Here is a 26,806-nt window from a genome sequence, read left to right as displayed (position 1 = left end):
TGTGCCACTGAAAGGGGATATTTTATACTTCAATTCTGAAAAATGTGGACAGTTTCTAGAGATCATGCAAAAAGATGGTGATTTTTCATGGCCTACACTTTCTATGCTGCCGAAAAAGTTCATGAGGGCAAGACAGTTTTTATAGGTCAGATTTTGAGGCGTGGAGGAAGTGTCGGCCATGAAAAATCACTATGTTTGCGCATAATCCCTAGAAGCTGTCCACTTTTTTCAGAATTAAAGTTTAAATATCCCTTTTAAAAATCTGACCTATAAAAATTGTCTGCACTCATCAACTTTTTGGCTGCGATAGAAAATCATTGGGATGTACCGCACATTCCAAACTCTTATTGTAATTTTGTGCTTTAAGCGCCGGGTGCCGTGCTGTAGTAGGCATGCAAAATATAAGCATTTACTCAAATTCTTTTGTTTGGGTGGGCACGTACGCACACATAGAAAACAGAAAGAGAGGGATGCAGCCAGCATGCGCTGCGCAACACGGCAGTACATTGGCGCCCTCCGAGCCCCGCCTCTCGGACTCAGTCCCAGGCGCAAGCCTTAAGACCAGTCTCATCATTGTGAGATGTTTCACTGCATCTTGAGAACGGACGCCGGCGTCGAGGACAGCAGACGCAAACTACTGCGCTATTTCAACGCCGGAAGTCTTCGCGACCACAGGGATACCACTTTTTCGGCAAGTGAAGTCCTCTTTTTCAATTTCTAGAGACTTTTGGACTCACGCTACCCGGCCAGGCTGCTAAGCCTAACCTGGTGAACGGCTCCTCGAGCCGCCCGCCGAGCGGACGCACAGGCTGTCTTGTCGCGGTGTAACTCACCTGCGCCATGAATCGCATGGAAGTAACTGTGGCTGGAGAGAGTATCCAGCCTCAAGAGCTCCACTCTCAAGTAGGTTGTTTTAAGGTTAATTATTCCATGAGGGAGAGCAAGCTGGCGACCCGACCCGAGATGGGAGGTAAGACAAAGCTTCAGCGCAAATAATGGCGATAAAGAGAGAGGGAAGGAAGATGGCGAGGCAATCTGTAGACACGCAGCAGACGCGCGTCTCCCGCGAGCTTCATAAAATAGTGCTCAGACCGAAAGGGGGTCTGAAACTGATTATCGAACGCACTGACGCAACAGTGGCGGACGCGGTGAAGATGGCAGCAGGTTTTAAACCGGCGGAAGTTAAGGGAGATATCGTACTCGTCAACCACAAGCAAAACTCGAATCTCACAGACACTGACAGCCCAGAGAGGATGCAAAAGTACCTGAAAATCGGCTCCATTCCAAAGCCAGAGGGACGCGTTGAAACGTTCGTCTGCCTGGCTACTCCGGACGGCTGTGGGAAAGGAGTTATACATGGAATTCCGGTCTCGTACACCCTGGAATTCATTCAAGATATGTTGAAGTGCTCATGTTGAAGTGCTCGCGTAACCCGGAGATTATGGGAGTCAGGCGACTTGGCCGTGAGTCTCGCACCGTGTTGTTACTCTTTGAAGATGAGACAGTGCCGCACTGGATTTATTATCGAGGCATGCCGCTACGCTGCCATCTCTACAAGAAGAAATATGAGGTCTGTGTGACATGTGGCCAACTCGGACATCGAGCCGACGTATGCCCGAACCCAGACAACATTAAGTGTCGAGGATGTTGTATGAGCAACCCCCCTCAGGAACATACTTGTGACCCAATGTGTGCCCTATGTGGGAAAGGGCACATACTCGGAGACAAGAAGTGCCGGGAACTGTACAGGACACCACACATAATTAAGAAGCGACAGTGGGAAGAACGAATGCAAGACAGTGAGAGCAGGGCAACAACAGACAGCGAGAACAACGCATCTGGACGACAGAGCAGACCAAGAACCAGGGCAGATGGGGGATTGCACATGCGACAGGACTCCTTCCCGCGCCTGGAGTCGGGGACAGGCTCTGGTGGTCACGGCCAGTCCACGGGACGCTCCATCTCCCGAGGTCGCTCGGGTTCCCAGGACCGTCTCAGCTGCAAGGGCCCTTCCAGCTCCCAAGGTCGTTCCAGCTCCCGGGGTCGTTCCGGCTCCCCGGGTCGTTCCAGCTCCAGGGGCCACTCCAGCTCTCGCAAGCGCTCCGCTTCCAGGGGGCGGGTCAACACTTTCAACCAATGGAACATCGGAGTCCGGCCCAAAATCGAGGGACGCTCTGACTCTCATCGGCAAGGGTCAACGCCGCCCACGGACAAGACCAACGTGCCGGATGACCACAAGAGGGTGAGCTTTGTAGATAAGGCCTCGCATACTCATCCACCCGGGGGGTCTGAGGACATCTTACAACTTAAACGCACGGTGGAAAAATTAACCGGGGCGGTTAGGCCCTTAAAAATTAAAACGCGGAACTTAGGAAGCAGCAGCAGCTTAAGATCCAGATAGATAAGAAACGACAGGAAGCCGAAAAACCTACAAATAATACCGAGGAGATTATGATGGTGGTGGAAAAATCCCTACCATCACCCAGCAAGAGAAAATCGTTAGAGGGCGCACAACCTGAACTTACGCTAGAGGAAGTCTGCCACAAACTGGAGACCAACATTCAGACCCAGATTCAGGACCTGGATACCAAAATGCAAGCGCAATTTCAGGCGTTGGAAACCAACATGCAAAACCAAATTCAGTCGATTCTCTCCGCAATACAGGGACTCACAGACGTAACACAAGGACACAGGAATGAGGTCTTAGCCATCAATATATGGCAGCAAACTGTGGAAAATACCATTCAGCAAATTCAACATGGTCATATACGCAAAGAAAATTCGCTGTGGCTTAGCTTGGTTAAGCCCGGTAATTGCGAAAGCAATATCCGTACCTACGCCATGGTTCAGCTGGTAGTGTAGCTGGTGGTGTTGCTTGTGGTTAGACTTGTGGCGATGCATCTGTTATACAATCCAATCCAATGCAATCTGATCCAATCCAATCTAATCCAATGTACTCTAATGTAATCTAATCTAATCCATTCTAATCCAATCCAATCCAGTCCAGTACAATCCAGTCCAGTCAGGCCGCCGTTCATGTGCACCGCCGTCGCACACGGACGGCGCGAGATCGCGAAGCAATGTTAAGCCGCTGGTGGTTGGCACAGCTACTGCTTTCTAGCGACGTGAGTCGAGCCTAATCTCTTCAGCCTAACGCCACAATCGCGCTCCTAGCGGAGAGCGCAGGAGCTAGGCGCCGGTGGTGGCACCGCCGCGGCTTGCGACGGCGCGAGTCGGTCGCCCTTCTCTTCGGCGTGATGTCACACATGACGTCACACAGAGGTCAACTAAAGGTCAATGGTGGCACCGCCGCGCCACGGCAAAGGCTGAAAGTACAAGTAGTAAAGCTTTCGCTTTAATAACAACTACTCGCTGTGGCAATGGAACTGCCGGGGGTATCGGCGGAAAAGGCCGATCCTCCAGCAACTCCTTGCGTCTCTGAAGGTCCACCCAGAGGTTATCGCCCTCAAGGAGACTGGAGGCACGTAAAAATTAATTGGTTATCAAGCTTTTAACGCCGCAGACGACAAACCTAATGTTACCACATTCGTTAGAAGGAACATTACGGCCATTGAGCATGACACGGGCATGCTTTGTCCCACGTTTTGTGTTCAATATCGACGTACATGGAAATCATGTCAGAAAGGGTTCGGTTCAGTCTTTCAGTCAACCCGTTCGTCTGAGGGTGGTACGACGTTGTTCGGCGGTGGTCGGTATGACTGTAAACAAAGATCTTATGCAGCAGCTCAGCCATGAACGCAGAGCCTCTGTCAGTGATCAGCACTTCAGGTGCCCCATGGCGGAGTACAATCTGATGCACGAAGAACTTGGCGACTTCTAAAGCGGTGCCGCTAGGTAGAGTTGACGTTTCTGCATAGCGGGTAAGGTAGTCCGTCGCGACAATTATCGATTTGTTGCCAGAGTTCGAACGTGGGAACGGACTCATCATGTCCATTCCTATTTGATGGAAGGGCCTTGTGGGTGGTCTAATGGGCATCAAGAACCCAGCTTGTTTGGTTGACGGCACCTTGCGACGCTGACAGGCTCGGCATGTTCTGACGTAGTGAGTGACATCAGCACGGAGACGAGGCCAGTAGTAATTCTCTTGGATTTGGGCTAGCGTACGGGCTATGCCCAAATGTCCAGAAGTGGGTTCGTCATGGGAGGCTTGGAGGATTTCATTGCGCAGGCTAGCCGTCACGACGATTAGGTATTGCGTCTTGTTTGGAGCAAACTTTTTCTTGACTAGAAGACCATTGCGGATGCATAAAGATGGCAACACGCGCCTGAAAGCGCTCGGGGCGGTCGTGTTGCTGCTATTGAGAAATTCCGTTACATCTCGAAGTTCGAGTTCGGCGCATTGTTGGTCAGCGAGGCAGGAGGCGCTGAGAGCACTCAGTTAGATGTCGTCACCATTACAGGCGTCGGTACAAGGATCTACTGGGGCGCGGGACAGACAATCGGCGTCAGAGTGCTTGCGCCCGGATTTGTACACGACAGTCATGTCGTATTCCTGGAGCCGCAGACTCCATCGGACGAGGCGAGCGGACGGGTCTTTGAGGCTTGCGAGCCAGCATAAGGCATGATGATCGGTCACCACCTTAAAATTTTTGCCATAAAGGTACGGTCGGAATAGTGGCCCATACAATGGCAAGGCATTCTTTCTGGGTAGTAGAATAGTTTGATTCAGCTGGTGACAAACACCGACTTACGTAAGCGATGCCCCGTTCTTGACCGGCTTGGATCTGGACCAGGACAGCACCTAAGCCGATGTTGCTGGCATCAGTATGGAGCTCCGTGTCGGCGTTTACGTCGAAGTGAGCCAGAACGGGAGGCGCCTGCAGGAAGCTTTTAAGGCTGCGGAATGCATTTTCTGGCGCTGCTTCCCATCTGAAAGGTGTGTCCGTCCTTGTTAGGCGCTTCAGCGGCTCGGCAATGCGAGTAAAATCTTTCACGAAGCGACAGTAATAAGCGCACAATCCAAGAAAACGGCGGACAGCTTTCAGGTCTTGCGGCGGCGGAAAATGGGCAATAGCCGTTGTTTTTTCAGGATCAGGCTGAACACCGGCTTGCTTCACAACGTGCCTGAAGAACTTCAGCTCTGTATACGCAAAGTGGCATTTCTCATTTTTGAGCGTGAGTCCAGAAGACCTTATTGCTTGTAGGACCAATTCGAGGCGGTTAAGATGCTCCTGGAAAGTGGGGACGAAGACGACAAAATCGTCAAGATAGACGAGACACGTCTGCGATTTTAAATCGGCAAGGACGGTATCCATGAGGCGTTCGAAAGTTGCCGGTGCAGAGCACAGCCCAAAGGGCATGGCCGCAAATTCATACAGGCCATCTGGAGTAATAAACGCTGTTTTTTCACGGTCCCACTCATCGACCTCAATTTGCCAGTAACCTGACTTGAGGTCCATCGAAGAAAAGTATTTCGTGCTACAGAGGCGTTCCAGAGCGTCGTCCATCCGGGGGAGAGGATAGACATCCTTTTGGTGATTTTGTTTAAGCGACGGTAGGCTACACAGAACCGCAATGTTCCGTCTTTCTTCTTCACAAGGACGTCTGGCGCTGCCCAGGGACTCCGGGAAGGACGAATTACGTCGGCGCGGAGCATTTCCTTGACTTGGCGGCCAATAGCGTCGCGTTCAGCGGGAGACACTCGGTAGGGGCACTGTCGGAGAGGGTGCACATTATCGTCCGTAATAATGCAATGCTTCGCTAGGTGAGTTCGTCCAACACGCGATGACACCGAGAAGCTGTCGCCGTAGCGCAGAAGAAGATCTTTAACTTGTTGTTGCTACGTCTGGGAGAGTGCTGGATTGACGTCGAACGTGAAACCAGTGACTGGGCTCTGCTGTTCCGACAACGACATTGTGGAAATACTTGGTGTGCTGCTGACATGAGCGATGGCATCAACGTGAGCCACAACGGTTCCCACGTTCAGATGTTGGTGTGCGCCACCGAAATTGGTTATCAGCACTTCTGTTGCTCCGTCGACGAGATTAACGACTCCTCTGGCGACAGCAAGGCTCCTGGCAAAAAGCAAGATCTGGTTGCCTTCCGCGAAGCCTTCGAAATTCCGCACAGTCTTGGCGCCGACAGAAACCATGAGACTCGAACGGCCGTGCAGTGACGACGATGCTCGACGCAATGTTACCACATCTGGACGACTCTAGCCTTCACACTGATACTTACACGTTCCTGGAACGCGCCGAAGCGGCTCGGCAACTGGCCAAAGTTCGAATTCAGGACCAACAACTTCCAGATGCAGATCGCTACAATCGGCGCCGTCATGACGTCCATTATGCGCCTGGCGACCATGTGTGGGTGTGGTTCCCAATTCGGCGACGAGGACTGAGCGAAAAACTCCTCCATCGCTACTTCGGACCATACCGCGTGGTCAGGTCATTGGGCGACCTCAACTACGAGGTAATTCCCAATGGATTTCAGAAGTCGCGACGGTCTCCGTGCCCTGAAGTGGTTCACGTGGTCCGCCTGAAGCCTTATCATGAGCGGTAGCCTCGCCCGCTAATCCCATTCATTCCTTCTTCCGACCATTCCACTCGCTCCCAGCATCGGGACGATGCTTCTTTTTGCCGGGGAGTAATGACACCGCCATTCGTCGTCATCGTTCTCGTGGAAACACGACAGCGCGGAATGCGCGCGAGCTCGCCTTGCGAAAAGGAAGAAGCCGAAGTGTGGGGACAAGCGAATGCTCTGCATTTGGGCTGGTACCGACGTCCGCTGCAGTCGCCTATTTTGGACGTACCAAACCGTGCCAACCATGAAAACCGTACTGAACCACGCGTGACAATATTAGACACTAAGTCACTCGATGCGAAATCAATAGTTGGACTTGACCTCACTAAAGGTTTCGATAATGATAAACACGAGGCGATACTAGAAAACCTGGCTCTTTTAAACGTAGGCGAGCGAACATATAACTACATTGCCAATTTCCTTTCGGGCAGGATAGCGCGACCCACTTTGGTGAAAGTCAGTCTCAAGACATACACTTGGGCAGCATAGGCACCCCTCAGGGTTCGGTACTTTCCCTCTTCTCTTCAACGTGGTCATGGTACGGCTGCCGAAGAGGCTGGAGGGGATAGATGGCTTGAATTTCTGCACGTATGCGGACGACATTACCATGTGGATGACCCGTGGACACGACGCGCACATCGAAAGTACGCTACAGAAGGCCATAAATGAGGTAGAAAACTATGTCAGCCGTAAAGGCTTGCAATGCTCGCCGCAGAAGTCTGAACTTCTTTTTTATCGACCTCTGCATCAAAGACAAACTAGAACCATTCCTAACATGAAATTACAAATTCAAGGGGCGCAGATTCCTCATGTTGAAAACATCAGAATTTTAGGAATGATTATACAAAGCAACGGGTATAACGGTGATGCAATAACTAAGATGGAAAACTGCGCGCAACAAACGATGCGACTCATACAGCGGATTGCCAACAGGAGACACGGCATGAAAGAGCAGAATCTCCTACGGTTGGTACAGGCGTTCGTAGTTAGGCGTATCTCGTATGCTGCCCCCTTCCATGATCTTAATGTTTCAGAAAAGGAAACGATAAATGGAATTATGAGCCGGTGCACGAAACAAGCTCTAGGATTGCCCATCCGTACGTCCACTCACCGCCTCCTAGAGCTACGCATGCATAGTACCCTGGAAGAAATTACGGAAGCAGTGAGGACGTCCCAAATCGAACGCTTAGCCGGGACCACAACCGGCAGGGCCATTCTAGAAAAACTCAATCTGAGCCGAGATAACAGAACAACCGCCAAAGTTGACATGCTCGGAGAAATGCGGGACAATATAGTTGTACTCCCCTTACCCAGGAATATACATCCTATTCATCACTCAGTGCGCCGGGTCAAACGGGCAGAGGCGCTAGAGAAACGCTTCCGCTCCTACAAAGACGAGGACGTGGTCTACGTGGATGCCGCTGACAATAGTAAGAACATGATGACCGTCGCGGTCGTCAATAATAAACAGCTCCTCAAAATAAGTGCCTCCATATTCTCGGGTAACCCAGAGACTGCAGAGGAAGCTGCCATAGCACTGGCTTGTGTAGGCACAAAAGCGAGGTACATCATCAGTGACTCCAAAGTTGCCATACTAAATTTCAGCAGGGGCCGGGTCTCCCCCCTAACGAATACAATGCTAAGCCGCCATGTAATAGACAGGAAAATTACACTAGTCTGGACACCAGCACAATGCATCCCTGCCTGGTAATGAGACGGCCCACGAGTTCGCCCGAGGCTTTTCCTTCCGGGCGTACCAGAGCGAGGTGGTCTTTACAGACAAGGATCGCATGGTGACCTAAAGAGAAATTACACAGCACTATCGTTTGCAGCGAGCTAGACTTCCTCCAGCGGATAGATCTTTGTCCAGATACCAAGCCATCAACTGGCGCCGGTTACAAACTTACACCTTTCCAAACCCGGCCCTCTGGAGTCTTTTGTACCCAGGGCAATTTGCAGACAAATGCGCAAACTGCGAACTTAAGGCCACCTTGGACCACATACTATGGGAATGTCCTCATTCCCCCAGGGAGGGACGAGGTATAAACACAAAAGATCAATGGGAGACCTTACTACTGAGCTCCGACCCGGCGACTCAGTTACAACTCGTCCCACTGGCCGAAGCCGCCGCCGAGAGTCAAGACCTTTTCGCCGTCGTCTAGGCGGGTAGCCCTCTCGCTACCCTCTTTCTGTTGGACATTAAAAGTTTTCCTATCCTATCTTATTCACTGCATCCTTTTTTGGCTTAGCAGCAAACTTTAGACCACTGCTGAAATTGTAGCGGACTGCAATGGGCAACTGCGCATCATCAACGATGTGCACCGCAGTCTTGCAAGTTGGTGCCTGTGGTGGAAAGCCGTGGCGCAACCGAGACAGTACCTGTTCCCCAGGAACTCGCTGATTCTCTCAATGACGAAGAAAGGATCGAGCCAGTGCCATGTGCAGGTGGTCGTTTCAGCACAAGTCTTCAAAAGAAGACGGAGGTGGCCCCTGTATAGGAGTACTTGCGCTCCCAGTCAAAGATATCCTTGCAGACACCAGTGCCGTATACCGCAGACGCGCATCCCACAAAGTTCCCTTGGCCTCTTGTGCCGTTTTGTGCTTTCAGCGCCGCAGCTTCCAGCTATATTCACTGCGCGACGCTGAGGCATCACGCAGTGAATATAGCTGCCAGTTATATGATTACGCTTATCCCGTCACTAACGCAGACCTTATAAAAGCGGCGCGATAAAAAATACGTAGTATTTTTTTCGCCATGAGTATTGTGCATGGCGTCAGTAACCTCGAAATATGAAGCACTGTTTTCTATTATTCCAGCAAACATTTATTCGCACTTAGGGCTTGCGTTATGGGGGTTTAACGTTCCAAAGTGACTCAGGCTGAGGGACGCCTAATGAAGGGAGCCATTAATGCTATGGCGTCATCGCGGCGCTTAAGTGTTCCGTCAATGTTTTGCTGAGTGTATTAGCACTTATATTCTCAGCAAGACCTGGCGGGGACACTTAAGTGCCTTGATCATGCCATAGCGTTAATGGCTCTCTTCAGTGGCCTGGGGTCTTCTTTGCGTATCACTTCGTCTAGGTTCTGCTTCCATGCCTTATATAAAGAATTCGCCACTCTGTGCCTAGAGTCCCAGATAGCGGAGAGTCCTCACTCCACTCCTGGCGCAGTGGTGCAGCGTCTAAGCCTTGCGCCACTGCCCCGGCAGGGAGCTGTTTCAAACACAGCCACCGCTTAGGCTTAATTATGAGATCTGTGTTGCTCTCAAACAGAAACCCCTAGCAAGCAACAATTACTTTTACAATCAACTGCCATGGTGGACAGGTTGTGATGATCTCAGAAGGTGACGTGACTAGGTGGCTGGTGAGCCAGCTGCTTTTTCGGTCACAACGCAGACGCCGGGAGCCTTAGCTCTTTCGTGGTAGTAGTATCGGTTTTTATTTCGGAGACTCGGGCCCATTGTAACATTACGCGCGAGGTGCACGTGGTGTGAAGCAGTGTCAGCAACCAAATGCTTCCCCAATGTTGCGACAGAGCTGTGCGTAGTACGAAAAAGCTATGTTTCTGAACCAATGAGTCATGCTGGTGGAGCTCGTGATAAGCTCTCAAAAGCTATGAAGATTGCTTGAGCGTACTTCAGGATCAAGGTAAAATAAGCGACATATTTTAATCGGCCCTCGGTACTTGCCTCTCCTCTTCATTGTACACGTAAAGAACTGGCTGTATCTGTTTAATTTGGTGTCATTGCTCCATTAACTGCAGCGATGAAGGAATGATGGCTTAGCCATGGTTGATATCGAACCAATCTGGTAACTGAGTTTATGTGGAGAAGGAGCTACGCTGTCGTACACTACTTGTGCCGCTCAGATAGAGCCAGCGATTTCAGAGCCAGAAAGAACCAGCCAATTTGGCGTCCAGCTACTCAGTCCATGGGTGTAGTATCTAATCCGGGCCATGCCGGCCATGTTTCAATGATAGCGAAATACAAAAGTGCCCACTGGCTCTCCAGTGTCAGTGGACGTAAAAAATCCTAGGTGGTCGATGTTATTCCCTTACCCTCCACTACGCGCCCCGTAGCGCAAATCCGTACTCTAAACGTTGAACCCCACAATGCAAACCTACGTATTTATGCGCAGATTGTTGTTCATGCGGAATACAGTTGTCATAAAATCCTTCGCGAGTCTTTGTTGGGGTGTTCGGTGTTCTGTAGCGAATGCATACAGCAGGAAATTTAATAACTCCCGTTTAGTCTTGTCCACGCTCTTACTGCTTTCCTATTTCAGCGTTTGCCTTGCAATCAATATGTTGACCAATAAATTTTCGAAACAAAGAAATCAATGTCCCACACTCGCCGAACACCAGCAAGGACTACTTGCACAAGTTGCCACGCACTCAAACAACGTAAAAATTCAAGCATGCCAAGAAGATAACTTATCCGCAGCCAGTGAACAAAAAAAAATTGTTCTAGCTTGAGTGCTCACAACCACCCCTACATATAAGCGGGAAAACAAAGAAGAAAATATGTGCACACATCGACAAAAAGTTGCACACATCGCACACAAAAAGTGCACACATCGACAAAAAAAGTTCGACGACTGTCGTTTTAATCACCTATGAAATGAACTTCTTTAGAGCGCCCTTCAAGGAAAAAAAAATATCAAATACACTGTGGAGCCCAGCTTCTTAAGAACTGTGTTTAGTCATTTTTCCATATGCACCTTATTCCAAATGCGAAATTACTGCAATGCACGAGTGGTTTTTGAGACGCTTCAATGTTTGGAACAACAGCCTAAACAGAAGTTATGCTGTTTGATTCAAGCAATTTCTTGACTGTGTATTATCACCTAACAATATGTCCAACTGTTCTAGCGCAGAAGCTCTCGTCGTTAATTTTTTTTCTCGCAATTAATTGCTCAAACGATGCCTCCTACTAGGTGCACAAAATGCAAAAAACCAAAACAGAAGATTTGCATCCAGACGATGAAGTCTTCTCGGAAGCAAAATTCGGTTGGTTTTTCAACATTACATCAAACACTTCGTCCTAACCCTACTGAAAAATCCGGTATGAATTTTAAACCGGAACCGCATACCGGGTTATTGTACAGGATTTGCGATACCGGATTACCGGAATATCCTGTATAAAACAGGATAGTCCTGTATAATACAGGACTCTCCTGTTTTGTACAGGATACTCCGCTAATCCGGTAACGCAAATCCTGTACAATAACCCGGTATGCGGTTCCGGTTTAAAATTCATACCGGCATACAGGACAGTCCTGTATTCTACAGGCTAGGCCCGTATTATACAGGAGGGCCCTGTATCACAGGACAAAGGCAGGAATAAAATGCTTCAAATATATCCCACTTGGACTAAATCTGCCCAAAAACTGGGGCCATAAGTGTACATGCCAAATGCTGCAATATACAGAGCCTCAGAAACTGGTAATCTGCGATTATCAGCGACTCGTATTGCAGTCGATGTGCAATTGTGTTATTTGCTCCCAGCTTTTACCAAGTATTGGTAGCTTGGTGAGTATTATAATGCATCAAAAACTCCAAAAGATGTTTATTTTTTTCGCATGTCTTGAACCAGCTCACTGAGGTAATAATTTAACTCTTTGCGACGATCTACCGGCGCTGGGGTCTCTACAGGGTGCTGGCCAATGAAGTAGTCAAAAGCACCTGCCGAAAAGTAAATATGATTGGTAGTACATAATGCCCCCAGCTTATCATTTAATTGGGCACTGACAAACAACATAATGCATTGAGCACTGTGACATGCAACTTACGGCCATTATTACTTTATTCATTGCGCAAATGCATAGAATCGCTTCAATTACCTAAATATACTGAGCATTTTTTAGCCAAAACACTACGCACACTAAATATAGTCGAAACGTTGAATCAAGATGCAAGAATATATCTCGTTAGTGTATGTATGCTCTCTGCAAAATTCGATGATATTCATAGGCATATTTATTTAACCATGACATGAACGCCCGCCCTGAACTTGAAAATTTGTATCTTTCAACCACACAAGAACACTGCCTGGTACATAAGAGAAAAAGATATATTTACAGATACCAGCAGTCTAGGGCAAACATCGCGTCCCATGAATTTTAGAACCGCACCTTGTCCATATTTTAGCACCGTGATAAATTATTAGACTTCAACGATTGCTTCGATGCGCAGACACAACGTACAGTACTTTAGAATCTCGCACAGTCCGTATGTCGACGTCGTCGAGGCGAACAGCACGCTCCCACGTAATCCTACGTGAGTTTTTTTGGGAACGAAAACACACGCACTTTTGGCCCGTTGTCATAGTTTCCTCTACAGTTGGGCACGCAGCAGCGACCCATTGCTTCAACAGCAGGTGCACGACACGCAAAGATTTAGGTATCACGATGACAAGCAATTTCCTAGCCAGCACTCACGAACGAAACAGCAATAAAACGCAGCAGCGCACCTGACATGTCCGGCTACACGACTACGGAAGGGTGCAGAACTGGTTGAGGGAAGAAAGGAGACGTCTCAGTGTCGGAGGAATGCGGAGGGGTCAGCGGTCAAAGTGGCTGACGTCAGAGCGGGGGGAAAGGAAAGCGCGCAGGCCTTGAGAATTCTCAGACCCAGGAAAAGCAGAGAAGGCAGTGATGAGAGAAAAAAAAAGCTTTAAAAAAAATTGCGAACAGACGCGTTACTCGTGTAAGGTTTCTACAGGTGGTTTTTGTTTTTATTTTGTTCTCTCGAGCGCTGTATCTTTTAGCTAGCACGAAGCGTCGCCCTTAAGGGAACACCCAAGCTGCCGGCTCCGTTGAATTAACCTTTTCTTCGTCGATAGAAATGTTCTGGGCGATTTGTGATTAGTATGTCTTCCTGATGGAGTGAAGGGTGGGGTCGCTCGCGATGGCGCTTGGACAAGTTGCGTTATCAATGGACTATCACTTGATGAAGAAGTCCAAAGAATTCCTGCACGAAAACCAAGAATTTTATTTCTTCACCCATGCGTCGCTACAAACTGCCGCTAGCGAACATTAAGAAAGCTGCTGCAATGAACGCGACAGTAACAAACCTTTTGGAGCCTCTGGCGCAGTCACCGGAGGCTCGCCATGTTTATCAGCCAGTCGTGAAGTTCTGCACTGTGAAACCCAGAGTAATCAGCGCAGGACTTACGAAGACTGCTGGCGGATGTATACTAGCCGTTTGCCCGCACACAGCAGCCCTGGCTTTGTCAGGGTGCTGCACGGGAAGCCAATATGGCGGTTGCGCGCCATTCACCTTCATGCAGCCCCGCCTTTCATACACAAACTGCATGTTTTGCCACGCTTAGCCCTTTTCTTTTCCTAACCCTTTCAACAAAACCATGTATGTGTTGATTATCGCACTTATGCGCACGCTTATCCCCCCCCCCCGTTCCCCTTAAAAATATGTGCTGGCATACAACAGTCAATCTGCAGACCAAGCACCAAAACCGCAGCACATATCGCTGTGAATACAGGCTGGTATGTCCCGTTTGAGCTCCGTACCGGACTAGTCTGTCCGGTTTGAGCTCCGTACCGGACTGGTCTGTCCGGTTTGAGCTTCGAACCGGGAATGGACTGTCCGGTATGAGCTCCGTACCGGAGCGGTCTGTCCGGTTTGGAATCGATACCGGACCGGTATGAACCGGTATAGCGATCAAACCGGACGGGTCTCGCCGGTATGAGAGTGATACCGGACCGGTATGAAACCGATATGTTCCGGTAAAATCCGGTTTGCCGCGATACCGGATTTTTCAATAGGGAAATAAGCCAAGTGCACGCCAGTGGACAGATAGCGCCTAATGCCTCACCGGTGAGTACACGGTGGCACTGGGGATCGAACGCCGCATCTCACTAAAATTTCTTCTGGCAACATTTTTCATGCGCCATTAACTACAGAATTTCTTCAGGGCTCAAAGCCATCACTTATTATTTAGCTCGGTTCACATCAGTGATTCTCCGCTACCTAACATCAACAACATCCACTTTGTGAATTTTGCGCTCGGTTCCTTGAGCCACTACGTCCATCCCTATACGGTTCACAGAACAAAATGTTTGCATGACTGCCAGCTCCGCAAGGCAGAATTCAACATCACTGACAGGACAATGGTATACAGTCGTGGTCAAACATTGAGAAATTTTTCGCTTTTTGACCTTTCTGCGACAGGATTGTTGCCCTGGGATCAAAATGACATCACTTTTACCGCTTCAGCGGCCATGGAAACAGAAAGTCAATCATGTTTTGTGAAGATCTTTTTCTGTTCTTCCATTTGGCTTTCTTTCTTTATGCGTTATGCCATGAAGACAACACTGGCTGGCTGATATAAGGAACCGTTTCAGAGACGCTACGCGCCGTTTAGTACGGACCTAATAAGCGGCCGTTGAATCAGAGCCTATTCTTTTCTCCAGCATTTTTTTTCGGCGACGGCATCTCCTGAGCGGTAAGCGAAGATGTGCTCTCGTTGTACAGGTTGACCTGATCTTAGAGGCGCCTCTCGTTTCAAAGCTGTTGCTAGCATATGCTCCGACGCGGGCAGGCCGGACACAAGCTCAAATGCTGAAATGTTTAGGGGAATCCCTAAATATAAGCTTGCCCTACCATAAGCTTGCCGTCCCGGTTAGCTCGGTAGAACGACTGCTCAAGTGAAGCGGTGGTCCGGGTTCGAACTCCGGACAACGAAGATTGTATAGTACGAAAGCTGTAAAGTTTTCCTTTGTATCGATATGGCTGCGCTTGAGTGGATGCCAGTGAGTAATTACTCCCTTATTGCAAACACTAGAGGTGTTTCTGCAAACGTCTCGACATCGCTGTCCCTGCCAAGTTCAACGCAGCCAGCTTCGCGATTATTGCCAGCAAAACTGTGCCAAAGCAGATATTAGTTGACCTGTTAGTAGGTGGCTTGTGGCTTGTATTACCACCAGATATTAGCAGCTGCAGCGATGATGCGCCGTTTGTTCAAGTCGGACGGTTGGCAGTTCTAGCGAATAGTTAGTTAATGAACTGCTCTAATGCTCCACCCGGCGCGAAAAACGGCATAAGCGCATTCTCATGCTCGTTTTCGCTGTCACCTGACGCTTCATGTTAGTTGCCCTGGTTGTTCTTGGTTGTAATTGCTTCTTTTTCCCAGAGGAGCCGTTTGCAATATGGCTTTCATCTGACACAGGTCGCCACATGGATCTTATGTAAGCTCAGAAACAGGCGTTCCCTTCCTCAGTATTTGTCGCTTAATTCTGATTTGGTTTTTGCTCATTACAAGCATAGCATGCTTATATAAGGTTAAATGTACCGGCAGGATAGCCTAACTTATGGCGCACCGAACGGCGGCCGCTTACTGGCCATGTACTCATGTTTGTCACGCGACAAGCTCATTTTTTTATCTTTTGACCTGGAAGTTTTATGCTAAAAAAATAACCGAAATTTAACAATAACTTACCACACAAAGAATAATAAACGCTGAACGAACTTCATAGACGCCTTTTCGAAGAAAATGCGATGATAATATTGGTGTATTTTTTATGGCGCAAACAGTTTTCGTGAACTCAAGGTGCGGTCGAAAACCCATATCCTAAACACTTCGTCCTAAATAAGCCGAGTACACGGCAGTGGACAGATAGTGCCTAATGCGTCCCCGGTGAGTACAAGGTGACACTGAGGATCGAACGCCGCATCTCAGCATGCATGCTTAAATCATTAGGCCACCACTGTGTTACAATATGTGAAGAAAATATGAACTTGAAAAATTTGTGCTTTAATGTACCTATATTTCACCCTGACATCCCTGCATACGGTGGGGTACAGCAAGAGTGTGAAAAAAAAACTAATACATGATTGCAGTTATTGGTTTGCTTTGTTTAATTCGTCAAGTTTAACGTCCCAGAGAAACTCAGGCTATGAGAGACGTCGTAATGGACGACTCCGGATAAATCTGGCCACCTGGGGTTCTTCAGCGTACACTGACCAGCACAGCCCAAGTGCCTCTAGCATTTCGCTTCCATCGAAATGCGCCCGCTACAGCTGGGATCGAAGCCGCGTCCTTCGGGTCAGCAGCTTAGCACTATAAGCAACGAAGTCACCGGGTCGGCTCATGGGAATGCAGTTAATACGTTATATTCTGCAGCTGCCACTTCATTAAAGCTGCATAGGTGTCTTTAATTGCTGAATCAACACGAGTATAGTCAACTTCTAAATTTCCAAACATATGAATGCGTTTTATTAGTTCGTATTCAGGGATTATTAGCGGAGGAGGTCCTGAAGGCCAAGACTCAAATAGCACTCCTGTACTGGATGACTAAGGGATTAAGATGCAGTTTCTCTCAAGATTATACAAAGCAAGAAGCTAGTGCCAAGAGCTCGAAAATGCATTCAGTTCTTGCAAATAGCAAGAGTGCAACAAATTCAAGTTGTCATATAAACATTTGCAAAACTGAACAAAATTACACAACGGATATATGAAAGAACGGCGAGCACACTACCAATTACAAAGCAAGTTTAATTCAAAGGAAAGCCAAGTTTAATTCAAGAATGGCATAGTTAGAAGAGAGAGAGAAACAGATCATCAGCAGGATAGCTCCCTAAAGAACACAAGGCGAGAAAATATTTTAATGTACGTTTTCTCTGGAACCAGAAACTACTTTAAACTTTTCTTAAAGTGACAGCTGGATAGATTGGAATGACCTTTATATAGGGACTATCGGGTGTAAATCACAAAGAGGTCGCTGTCGCTGAAAACGGAGCTTTTATAAACCAACAAAGCACGAAAAACGAAATACATATACCACCCCCACCGCCAAATTTCCTAAGTAAAATACATGGATGGGCCCCGATTTTCGGGCCCTGATCCCAGAGGGTACGTCATTCACTTTAAACTGGTGGCAATTCGTCCTTTTCTGTAAAGCCGTGCACGTAAGGACGTGCCCACGAATGGCCCGTTGGTCCCGAGATCAGTTCACGGATCAGACGGCTATTCAGGTTGCGGATGGGGCTCTTCGTTTGTTTGCGAGACGGTGTCATCGTGTCGAAACTTCACGCATCGTCATCGAGCTTATCTTTTTGTACGGCGTCGTATAGACCAGATTTTTTTACCCTCGCACGCAGGCTGCGGACGCGCGCCTACTCTCGACGCCAGTCGCCATCTGTCGGCGCGCGCGGCCCGAGGGACTGCGGGTCGCGCCGGCGCCGCGCATAGAACGCATGTTTACGTGTTCGCTTCTGCCGTTTTGTGCTCCATCAGCTAACGTATGAGGGTGTGTGCTGTACGTCACTACTCACATTTGCCCTCTTCCAGACAGTGCTGCGGTTATCTTGTGCGCAGTTACTCGTTAACGTGACATCCGAGGGTAGTCGACCAGGTAGTGTACGGACTGGAAACCGGCACTTCGAAGCAGATTTCTGCGCTGTCGTGTCGTTTGTTGTCGCCTTTTACGTGCGATATCATCTATGATAATATTATGCATCAGAATGTAGATCTATTGACTTGACTCAGTGGAGTAGTAACTGGATAGGCGAGCTGCAGACTGAAGGTTGTCCCGACGGAGCGCGTGTTTTCGATCACCAGTACGTGTTCAGCATCCTTGCGCTGAGCTTGCTCTTGTTCCGATTAAGAACATTTCATGCACAGGATTGTAAGCACGACCGCTACCGATTTCAGCTGCTTTTTCCGCACGCATGTCAGAGGTATCTGGGGGGTAAAGGTTTATCTATAGTATCTTTCTGCTGTTGGTATCTACATTAGCTTGGTTTGGTTTATTAAGGTTTTACGTCCCAAAGCGACTCAGGCTATGAGGGACGCCGTAGTGAAGGGCTCCGGAAATTTCGACCACCTGGGGTTCTTTAACGTGCACTGACATCGCATAGTACACGGGCCTCTAGAATTTCGCCTCCTTCGAAATTCGGCCGCCGCGGCCGGGATCGAACCCGCGTCTTTTGGACCAGAGCAGAGAGCCGTAACCACTGAGCCACCGCAGCGGTGCGGTATCTACATTATTCATAGGAAAATATGCGCGATTTCATTACATTTTCCACACTTAGCCAAACGCCTACGCAACGCTCTCACACGCGGCGAGAGCTCCTGAATAAAATAACGCGACTTCGGACCTCAGAATTAGTGAAAGCTGGATTAGCTGCTCATATCTATTCAAGCTTTTATGAATTAAGCGGAAGTACGTTTTTATGCACCAGGTTGCATAAACCATAACAAAATTTGTTTTCTGTTGGCGCTGCGACTCAGTTGAGCTCACAGCGGTAATTTGTTGATAAACTGGCGCGGCGACAAGAAAGCCGTTTGTGGAAGGGGGGGCTTTATGGCCGGCAGGAAGGAATAAGAGTGCATGGGAATTGGAACTGCATACTAGCCGCACACCTAATTCTTGATATTGAATAAAAAGTTTCTTTGCGGTGGAGCACCAAGACGGAATTCGATTAAGCACGAGCGCGTTCTAAGCGCCGGCACAATTAACCTGAATGTCAAACTAAATGTCATTAAAACGCGCCAATGTTATCGCTCTGATAACGTAAATACTTCCTGCAACACAGCCACGCAGCGGAAGTATGCTCGACAATGTTTTTTTAGCGCCCGAAGCGCGGCTATATGCAGGCGCGGCCGCGGAACTGCCGCAGCCCCGCAGTCCCCAAAGAAACGCCCGCACCGCGGCGCGCCAGTCGGTGCAAAATGGCCGCGCCCAGGAGAGGCTCAAAAATCTGGTCTATATGGACACAGCGGGGGCATGTGTTTTCATGGGTAGGGTACCTTCAATAACTAGACGCCTAGCAACGTAACCTCCACAGAACCCTCTGTTTAGATGCCCCCCACAGGAACTGTGAAGCCTTGCGCGAGCAGCCGTGGCAGTCTAGTGATGCGAAGCGTGAAGCCAGAGGCAATTGGGATATCGAGAAAAAAAAGGACATTTTGTTCGAATGTGGCATATGGTGGCGTGTAATCTCGCCGCATGCAGTTACTGTTCTCGAAATATCATTGACCGTGGTGTGATCGCATTGCGTCGGGGTCGAGCCTATACCTGCCTGCTCGGCAGTATGGACCGTTCAACCCGTTCTGCCTATGGCAATGCTGTCACTGGAATGTTATTTTACAGCGTCGGGTATCCTTAGGTCGTTATTTAAAGATGCGGCTCCGCTGACATCCGAGATCTCGTGAACACCGCGTGTGCATAGCCAGTGGCCTGTGCATCGCGCTAACTACGACGTTTCCATGTGGAACGCGCAATCACAGAAAAATGGCGCCCTACGCGATTAAGTCAGCGTGTGTAACTTGTCAGCGAGCATAAAAGAAAACTACTCAAGAATTCTAAAGATGAACAATGTCCAACTCAACTGTGTGTGTGTGTGCGTGTGCGTGTGCGTGCGTGCGTGCGTGCGTGCGTGCGTGCGTGCGCGCGCGCGCGCGTCACAAACATTTATTGAACAGCCTAAATCGAAGTTAGTTTGCCGCTCCCTCATTCCAGGGTGCTCCCTCATTCCAGACATTTTATACCATTGGCTTTTCGTGCCGCTCTTACCCGGTCCACCTGCCATAGGTGGCCTTCCGGGTTTGAGCTAGACAGATAGCTCCGCCTCCCAGTCCTCAGTTGTTAGGTCATTGATTCTCTCAATCTCTAGATTTTTGTGGCATGCCCGTACCATGAGATATGTTAGCCACGTGGCCGCATAAGGTACAATGCGGTCCACGCGAATTTGAGAACATAAATCTAAATTTGACTGGGGCTTAGATGAGGATTTGATTGAGATTTCCATTGGATGACCTCTTGTTCTCTCTTCAGATTTTTGTCCACTTCAGCGTATATTTTCTTTCTTAGTCTCAAATGTTGGATTAATTCTTTATAGCTTAATAACGTGTTTGAATAATTAACTTCCCGAGAATGCTGCGACCCAGAGTAATAGCGCGCAGGCAGCGGCATGAGCTCTATCGTTTTTAATATCCGCAGAGTGTCCTGAGGTCTATATTACTGCGGACACAACATTTTTGTCTTCTCTACTTTGCAGTATTCTTGTTGCGTGTAAACCAATCCTCCCGACATGAAGTCTTGGAATCCGTAATTACATATGAGAGCTTTCGGGAAACCAACGTCCAACAACCGCAACGTTCTACTCCTAGGAAATTGTCTTGCGCCGAATTGATGTCATATTAACCGATATCCGATCCGCATCCGTCTATGTTATTGTTGTTATCCCGTTGACCGGGCCCGCAGCGCACAAGTAAATTGCCTCTTCCATCCCGTTCCAGGTTCTTCCTTGAGAAATTCCGGGTACAGGCTTCTCGGAGTAGGTAGGCCACACCTCGCTCGTCTATGATTTTGTTTAAAGTCCTCCCTGTCATCAGTACCTTAAATGTCTGGGAGCCCTAGTATGTCCAGTATCTCCGTTCCTGCCTACTTCCCGATAGCCGTGCAATACACCTACACGCAAACTTGGCTCAGCAACGTGCAAAATATTAGCGTGAGCACACGCAAGACGAAGCTAACAACGGACACCACTAGCGCTGACTCACGACTGAGGGTTAACAAAGAAAATAAGTGAATGTACGCTACGCCGGAAGAAGAGCTCAGAATACGTCCAGATATGCCACCTCTTTTTCATGCAGGACAATCGACTGGTCACTAACGTAACTGTGCTTCTTTTATATTTATGGTATGTGCCTGAAATTTCCAGAAAATACTGATTAGGAAGCCTGAAAAAAATTGCTGTAAAAGAATTTGTTCCTCAGCTAGTTGGCGGAAAACCTGAGAACTACAGTAGATAAACAGACGCCACACAGGGAAGAACACACACACGCGAAAAAATATTTCTTTTCTCTCAAAGGCTTTTACCGGTGGCTTTCAATACTGTGCCTTGCAGCATTAGAGGGTGGGGGTTTCTCCAAAGCCCTCCTAAGCTCCCCCAAGCGAGCGTTTAGGCATCTGCCAGCTTTCCCTAAGTATGCCTCGCCAATTTTTGCATGACCCCTTTTTCACATCGAGTTCCGTGATTCGCTGAGCATCCTTATTGCCGCAGCACTTCTTGTGATTGTTGCTGAAGAGTCATGATGGAAGCAGCACCATCAGAGCAATAAGCGACCTAGTGAGCTCGAGAATCGTAGTGAAAATACATGGCTTTCCCATAAAAATTCGCCCTTGTGTGCGACAGAAACAGCAGCGAGGCGACGTAAGTGAGGAGACTCATCGTTTCTGGCCGCAAAAGAAGAAACAAAAAGAATTAGACGCTGAGACCTTGCACTTCAGTCTACCGTGTCATAGGCGAGGCCACGGAATCGGCAAGCCGAAGCAACACTCATCGTAGAGGCTACAACCACAGAGCTGACAAGACTGTGCATAACCCGGACCAATACATCTGCTCGCTATGCTATTGGTTGTGGTTCAAAATCTACCTTTGTGCTGTGGTTCTTCGCCAAGAGCAGGTGCTCTTCTTAGAGCTTGCCAACTGTGACCTCTCCATCTTCCGCCGGTGCTAACGCTGATCCATTCGCGCTACAACGCTCGTAACCCTCGTGCGAGGTTTACTGTGAAAGCAGTAGCAGTGCCACTTGGCGAATATGCCGGTGTGTCCTATGTGAAGCCTCGGCAAATGAAATATCAAGGAGTGTCGCCGTCCTACCCACCCCAGCATTACCTTCTAAACGCGCAACCTGCCAATCTATGCACCAATCTTCACCCTCTACAAAGCCTCCACTCATGGAGGGTATGGCGAGAGCATAGGAGTGCGTAAGCGGAGAGTGTTTACGTCGGGAACCATAACAGAGGGTGGTCACCGTGGAAGGCGTAGGGAATGTACGGCGAGAACAGAGGAATGTAGCACAAAGATTGTTTTGTTTTTCGTTCGCTTCCAGTTAAACAGGAGAGCTGTTTCACTGCATGTTTTAAATCATCACAATGACGTTGTTCCCTGTACATAAGCAACCTCATCTGAGGGAATACGCTACATCTGTCTGTTGGCAAAGTACTTTCCAGTGAGTGCCCAGCTGTATTTTCGGCGGCATCCTGTGCTTAAGTTTAGTGGCATATATTAGTCTAAATGACAAACATATTTATAAATATCTTACAGGAATTTCAATGCATTTTGAGATTACTAAAGGAAACCTTGATTGTTGAATAATTTTCTCTCCGTTTCATTACTCCGCTCGTGCCAGGCGATTGCCAGCAAAGATTCAGCGCGTGTACATCCACCTGTAACTTTAAATGTACAGCTTATTTGGTGTAGTACGCTAACCTCAATGTCGTTGTCACGACGAATTCACTTGCGTCGTGGTTCGGTGCATTTATAATGGACAGTTGAATGCTATCAGTGCGGTAGCGCAAGTTCGCCATTCGCTGAAGAGCCAAATACCCACACTCTGCTGAAATGCGTTTACTTTACCACTGCACTGTATGACACCGCAGAGAGCTCGGTGTAGTATTCAATTCATGAACTGTTATAATATTGTATTTGCCGAAAAAAAAAACAGTATAAGGAGCTCTATGGCTACGATACACTCTGGTTCAAGAAAGGGTACTGCGCATACACAGACAAGGATGAGACGTTTAGCACAACAAGCGCTGACTCATGGCACCACCGGGACCGGGGTGCATGGTGTATGAGATTCTCCATAATCTTTGGAATGGTATATATCGGTCACACGAGCTGGTGTTTAAATGATCGGTTAAAAGAGCACCAGCTTTCTATCGAGTCTAAAACAGGGTCGAATCTACTCCTGCGTTGCGGCGCATGCCCCGAGGCTACACGCAACAAGCCGTGCCTGCCTTTGCTGGAAAAACAAAAAATTTCAGAAGGAAAGGTCATGTCGCAGTGAACTTCCCGAGGCGTTGTTCATAAGAAAAGGTGGGGATGACTGTGTCGGGGACCCGTTATGTTGTAAGGAAAACAAGGCTGATTTTTTAACTCGGCGTGGTCGTAGATATGGCATTTTCGAGGCTACAAAATATATTTTTTGTCGAGCAGCCGCGAGCCTGCTCTTGTGTTAACCTTCTCGTCGTTGTCTGTGTGTGCGCAGTGCCCTTTGCTGAAATGTCCGACCGGCTCATCCGACAACGCTCTCTCTTGCACTCTTGTTCCTGCTTTGTTGCTGCGCATTGACGAAAGGAACCCTGACGACATATAAATGAAAAGGCTACAAGCACTTTTAACGACCAGCTTATCTAAACAGAAGAAGTATATGCACCTGCCACAGTGACAATGGCATGGCGAGAAGGCTTCTCAATTATCGCAAGAATGCAGTTTAATTCACCAAAGAGGCGAAAGATGGCTCCCTGACGTACGTGGCTTCTCTTTTAATAATAGAAAAGCACTCTTCTAATTCCAGTTTAAAGCTTTATATCCGAACGTTACCTTACCGTCGTCATATTTTCTAGGAAACAGATTAACACAGCGAGACGGAACGAGGACAAGATAGAGGAAACGCAAAACACAGGATGGGCGCTGTTCCGTTGCGCTTTGTTAAACTGTTTCATAGAAACTATGAAGCAACTAGCTTTCACACAAATCCTCTCGTCATATAATGGCTCGCACTAGTGCTCAAGACAATGCATTGATCGATATGAGGACGCCACATGGCTGTGTGTATTTTTGTGTGCTCTGTGGCAACCACTTAAGGTTCTCCCTGATTTTTCGATATAAGATGTCACAGCAAAGAAAAATGCAATTCACTGTTCAGTTCTCGAAAGCTAGACAATAAGAACCATGCGGGCAAGCCTCTTTGCTTGCAGCTCGTGCAGCGTGTTTCAGCTGGAACACCATCCTTTTGGCGGGTGCGTATTCTTCAAGTTCGAGTAAACGTTCAACGGAACGCTTCCACTTTTTCTGTCTTTTTTCTGTACGTTGTCCACATTATTTTTGCCCCATGAACTGCAACCAACCCAACCATGAGCAGCATCTGTTTTTCTAGCTGGTTTTCTCTTTTATTCTTGCTTGTAATTGCATTCTGAGACAGCCTTTTTAATATTGCCATTGCCTTGGAAACTGTCGCGCACACAGTTTCTAACGGCTGCCTTTATACAAATGTAGTCTCCACACCGACGGAAACGTACTTCCTGCATAGTTTTTTTTTTCCATTAAGCGAACAAACTCTTCCGTTTCCCGGTACCCACCCTTACCTATCACGCCTAATATAACTTCTAGAGTATAACGCTGGGACATGGTCGTCGTTTTGAAGGCAAGCTTCACCTTTGCAAGCAAATATAGTTGGTGCGATAATCACCAGCAAATGTGCGTACCATTCTCTCCACCCACAGCAAGGCGTCCCGCGTTTCGACTCACAGAGGCGTCGTAGCCTATGCTTGAACGTCGTTCCTGGTATCAGTGACTTTCACCGTGCGCTCAGCAGTGGATTCCAGTGCGACACAAGTATGCTTCTAGAGGCAGTAACGGTTGACATAGCTCCGATGAGTGCGCCTGGAGGTTTTTGAGCAAAAACCCAATGACTAGGCAAGCTTGCAGTTTAAAGGTTCCTTTGTTCAGTTACAAAGTTTTGTTAAGATTGGAAATGGGGACTGGGAATACTCATTGTTTCCTAAAAGACAGCACATGAGTCCTTTACGCTATAAAAATACCCTGGTGCCAAGGGGCCATTGGCTCCGTACCAGGGCTCTAGATGCTGTGTTTCAATTGGTTTGGTTTGGTTTATGGGGTTCGGTTTGGTTTACGCCGTAGCGAAAGGCTCCGGAAATTTCGACCACCTGGGGTTCTTTAACGTGCATTGACATCGCACAGTACACAGGCCTCTAGAATTTCTCCTCCAAAGAAATTCAGCCGCCGCGGCCGGGATCGAACCCGCGTCTTTTGGGTCAGCAGCCGAGCACCATAACCACTTAGCCACAGCGGCGGCGTGTCTCGATTATCAATTGACATTCAGCACCAAATGTGAATTCGGCGTTTGTGGTCTCTTGCGAAATTGACTGATATGTGTGCCAGTTTTCTCATTTAAAGTAGATTGACGTTCACAGGGTATGACAACAGATACATCAGGAAAGGAACCTGCTATGAGAAAATACTTGTTAAACAAGTTTGAGATCTCTATTTCAGAGGCACCAGGTTTATGAAAGTGAATATTTTTGGTATTTTGTTATTTGTTTACTAATTCCCTATATGTCTCCCACATAAGCCTGGAATTGCTGGCAGTACTAAGGAATTTGTTGATTGAGTATTCAGATTAATCTTTTTTGATGCCCTTATTCAGTTTATTGCATGTTTTTATAATCACGGAGATCACTTTCATCTCTTGTGTTTAAATATCTTTGGAAGAGGTTGCCACAAAATTTCATCCTCTCGTATCCGTGGTTACACATGGTTTGCGCAATTTCCTGCGTTTTTTCAAGATTGAGTGAGAAACACTGCTCGTAAAGGGATATAAATGACGATACGAAAACGTTGTAGGGCTTATTGGATTCAGTTTCTTCTAATACGTCATTCCAATCCAAATTTGACACAAGGTCAACAAACTTTTCAACGGTGCGCTCTTAGTACATTCTTTGCAAGAGTTCCTCATTTGATCGAGTTGGTGGATTCGCAGAGAGATAACAAAATATTAGGAAATTATCACTTATGTATGATTTTAAAGCGCGTGCTTTGACATCCTCAAAATCAAAACTCGTGATACAGAGGTCAAGTGTCGTTTCCGTGGTCAGTGATTGGTACACTGACTACATTGCAGCACATATATGCGTGTCAAATTTCTTTGAAATCTTTATACACCGAGTTGTCAGAGGTTAAACTGACGTTGAGCACTACCATAACAGTTTGAAAATTTGGTTGAGAACCTTTTTCTAGGAACTTTTCTGAAAATGATAAGTCTTTGAAACAAGCACATGGCGGTCTGTATACAACAGAAAACAATATATCTGAGCCCTATATGGCTATACATTCATGACTCATCTATTGCCGTAAATTCTGGAATTACTTGATACTGCAAATCAGAGTGGACGTAAATACACACACCTCCGCTCAGTTTTTCTGTACGAGGTGCTAAGACACGGTCGTATCCATCAAGTGGCGGATATTTCTCCTCGGATGAGAACCATGCTTAGGTAAAACAAATCAAATGAAAAGAATGATCCATGGTAGACAAAAGTGTATGAACTTCATCAAACATTTTTATGTAAACTTCTCGCATTTAGATGAAGCACTGACACTTTACAGTTCTCATTTAACTGCGGAACAACATGAGAAAAATCTTAAACTGAAAGCAACAAGTCAAATTGGAATAGCCAAGGAGTGTTTGCACTGTATCCAGCTATTGCATCAT

At 47.7% G+C, this 26,806-nt stretch overlaps 1 protein-coding gene across 1 annotated transcript in view; it reads left to right on the top strand.

The window, feature by feature from the left end:
• The first annotated feature begins 14,930 nt into the window (after positions 1-14,930).
• LOC149333835 (uncharacterized) overlaps positions 14,931-26,806 on the top strand; it is a 45,119-nt gene continuing 33,243 nt past the window's right edge. The window contains exon 1 of the mRNA XM_089556122.1: positions 14,931-15,004. The gene's annotated coding sequence lies outside the window, so the exon portion shown is untranslated. The remainder of the gene's footprint in view (positions 15,005-26,806) is intronic.

Source organism: Amblyomma mixtum, chromosome 8 (assembly GCF_055824585.1).
Source record: "Amblyomma mixtum isolate Tamu chromosome 8, ASM5582458v1, whole genome shotgun sequence".
In the NCBI taxonomy this organism is placed as follows: Eukaryota; Metazoa; Arthropoda; class Arachnida; order Ixodida; family Ixodidae; genus Amblyomma; species Amblyomma mixtum.
The sequence above is the reverse complement of the archived record's forward strand: the minus strand, read 5'-3'. Positions and strand labels throughout refer to the sequence as shown.